The sequence below is a fragment of the Anas platyrhynchos genome, chromosome 2, assembly GCF_047663525.1.
Source record: "Anas platyrhynchos isolate ZD024472 breed Pekin duck chromosome 2, IASCAAS_PekinDuck_T2T, whole genome shotgun sequence".
NCBI classification, from domain to species: domain Eukaryota; kingdom Metazoa; phylum Chordata; class Aves; order Anseriformes; family Anatidae; genus Anas; species Anas platyrhynchos.
This window is the reverse complement of record NC_092588.1, coordinates 34,246,309-34,249,734: the sequence shown is the minus strand read 5'-3', so window position 1 is coordinate 34,249,734 and position 3,426 is coordinate 34,246,309. Positions and strand designations below refer to the sequence as shown.

The 3,426-nt window shown below is 36.5% G+C and overlaps 1 long non-coding RNA gene across 1 annotated transcript; it reads left to right on the top strand.

Moving 5' to 3' along the window:
* Window positions 1-395: 395 nt before the first annotated feature.
* Window positions 396-3,086, top strand: LOC110353028 (uncharacterized). Its single transcript, XR_002402942.4, has 3 exons — window positions 396-541; window positions 963-1,056; window positions 2,166-3,086. It is a non-coding gene; the product is annotated as an uncharacterized lncRNA (long non-coding RNA).
* The last annotated feature ends 340 nt before the right edge of the window (window positions 3,087-3,426 follow it).

Sequence of the window (3,426 nt, the reverse complement as noted above, 5' to 3'; positions counted from 1 at the left end):
CATGCTCAGTTTGAACACAAGAGAGAAGGTATGGGAAGAAGTACTTGAGAATGAGTCAAACTGGAATGAATCAGTTCAGCATTTAACAAGGTCACCTGCTATCTAAAGCTCATTATTATTTGAGAAAGAAATCAGAGTTGCAAACGATACAAAAACATCTGGAGCAAAGTAGCTTGACATCCACGGAATTGCCTCTTGCAATGTCCCTCATTGCCTCTTGCAGTGAGGGACAGCAGCCCCCCTACAACTGCAGAAATAGAGTGCCATAAAACATACAGGCTGAAGTGCGTATGGGTTTAATTCTTGTCTCACTGAATATTTTTCCCATGTTCTCAGAGACTGTTATTTAAAACCCCACAGGACCCAAAAGGTCATTTCTATCCCTGTGACTCTTCAAGGCTGAGGTTGGGAGGCCTGTAATTCCTTTCACCTGCACACCACCACCAAGTTATCACAAAGTACCTGAAGTGAAGTTATCACCCCGCAGAGCCCAATTGGATCTCATCTATACTCTGAGGCATGAAGCTTTTCCTACTCTCAGGTAAAGTCAGCTTTTCCATTTGTCATGGAACATGATGACTGCTAATGCAGCCAACTTAACAACCCCTATATTAAACAACCCCTACATTAAACAACTACATAAACAACTCCTGTTTTACTCTTCAATTTACAAGGGTTATCCTTTTCTTTCCAAAAGGGTTGTCAAAATAGTCCAGCAGTCCTACTCATTTTGCATAATTAAGCTTTTTGTTTCCTTGTTTCACTCATTATGCTTGATTCCTCTTCTTCAAATACTGGTATGTTTAAAACATCAGGTTTTTCTGTTCCCTGATTATATAAGTGGTATCTTTATATTTTCATGAGTGTGCATTAGTCTTCTGAAGATATATATTGTTCTGCTAATTATTTTGATTTGTTTGTGTTGTGGCCACATCCCAAGAACAGATTTCTGCTATTGTTAGGTGTGAGCTTCAGCTACAACCTGAATCCAATGAAAGGCTCTATAACACTACAAAAATGTAATGCAAAGTGATTTTCCTTCCACAGAGGAAAAAGGTAAGTCATTCCTAAACTCCTACCATTGCTAAATTATCTGATATTGGCAGTGGTTCAGAAACAATCTACAAACGAAATTACAATCACTATGCCTTCAGTTTCCACAGGTCTGGCCAGAAAAGATTTCTCTCCCAGACCATATCCCATTTCATCTTGTTTCCTTTGTCTTCAACCTTTCTCTCTCTTTGTACTTAATTTCTCACACTTGTTTCTGAATCATTTTCTTATCCTCTGCTTTAGTTTCTCTTTCTAATTATCCATCCATCTGTTAATAAGAGAAGATGTGAGAAAATTCTAAGTGAATTTGATTTGGCACAAGTTTTTGGATTTATTTTTCTCTTCTAAATATGTTGAATTCCCAACTACAAATACTAAAACATGAGTGAATAAATTTGGGCTCCTGTAGTCTAGATTTTGATGTCTAAATAAATGTGATTGTTGAATGATTTTGAATATCTGCAGCTAATTCTGAAGTGTTAGGTGTTCTGTTTAGACATTTACCTATGAAATATTTTTAACTGCAGAATTTCAACATTTATGATAGCTACAATTTTTTGAGGTGACCCACTATCTTGTATAGAACTAAATGTTTCATACCAGTAAAGATTTAAATGCTGCATTCCAGCCTCAGGAAGTCTTTTATTCCACCCTTTGAGTGGGTCATAGGAGCAAAAAAGACCAACAGTACATATTCAGTGATTGATATTCTGATCTGATCTTTCAGTTATTCTGATGTAATAAGAAACTTTTAAAACGAATCCATTGATTTTTATTGAATACTAAAACTAGAGGTTAAAATGAGACCATAACTTCAGTGAAGAATCAGGTACTGTTTGAACAAACCTCTGTAAAGATCTGAGTCAGATTACTGTAAAAAAAAAAAAAAAAGGCTACTGCAGTCTCCAAGGGTGTTGGGCCCATGCAGGCCTGGTCATGGTATGGAAGAGAAGGCAAAGGTCTCCTTATCTAAGGCCATTACCAGTTGAGAAAGCTGATCCATATCAGGGTGAAGAGAAAGGTGACCAGACTCAAAACATACTTGGGAGTTTGTCTCTTTTCCATACACATTTAGCTTCCTCTTTCTTTTATTGTTTATTTGTTTTGTTTAGGAACTCAGGAAGTAGAGAAGAAGACCCAATGAACATGGCATGAACATCTATTAGAGGCCTGAGGCATTTGCACAGATGGACACCATGGGTTGCTAACAGAGAAATATGGGTGGAGAACTACTACTGCCCTGTTCTGCTCCAGCATTGATCCTAACCCACATCGATCAATGGTACTTTCACCTTTACAACTTCAGCTTGAGAGCATTTGGTTTGCAGTGTCAGTTACATGGCTGTCTCTCTCCGTCCCTAGAAAGAGAGTATTTAACTGGGAAAACTGGAGTTCTAATAATTCAATAGAAAGGTTACAATAAATATTCAATTACTTTTTTTTTTTTTTTTTTAATTTATTTTTCTTAAGGACTTCAGTATAGTTATACATGTGCAGCCATAGCCTGAATAGTAACTTGAATAATGTTACATTTCTCATAACATGTTTAATTACAGCATTTCTTAGCCAAGTTAATGACATAAAAGTTCAAAAAAGAGCAGCAAGACCCTAATTAATAATAATCCTCTTTCTAAAGAATATACAGAAATTTGGGAAATTAGTATGAAGAGAGCTATTGGTCTTTCTAATCCATCCTTTTTCTTTGGACTGCTATTCATTAGCCATGCCCCAGTGTGCTCTCTGCTCACTGCTGTTCTACTCCATGCTATTTGAATCTTCATCTTTTGTTAGACTTTTCAATATCCTAATTATGTTTTTAAGTGAAAAATCTCTCACTAAACCCCAGCATAAACCTCCTTCTCATTTCTAATTTCAAGTCACAGTGGAAACAAGACAATGACCATGACAAAGTCAGACTTCTTTGTATTACATTTGTTACATTTAAGTTGTCCTGTCAGCAACATTTTTCAGACCAAGGACATTCAAACTCTGAAAGACAAGCAATGGCTATAATATAGCCAAAGGCAAAAACAGCAAGGAATTTTCAGTAAGGAACTTTAGGGAAGCCTTTATATGAAGCTTTAGCTTGACATTAATTATTTAATTATTAAAGACTTACTTTTTTAGACCAAGTAGAGGAATATGGTCAAGAAAAACGTCCAGTATCAATTGCTGTGTGGGTTTTATTGTGCCATATGTAAATAAAGTCTTGGCTCCTAGATCCAATCTCTCTCTGAACTAGGGGTCAGATGAGAGTGGGGAAAATGTGGGCAAATTGCCTTTTTTTTTTTTCCCCATTAAAAGTGATGAAGAACTTCCTTATACAATTTAAATGACATGCCTGTGGTGGCATGTGGCAGATTGTCTCCCCAC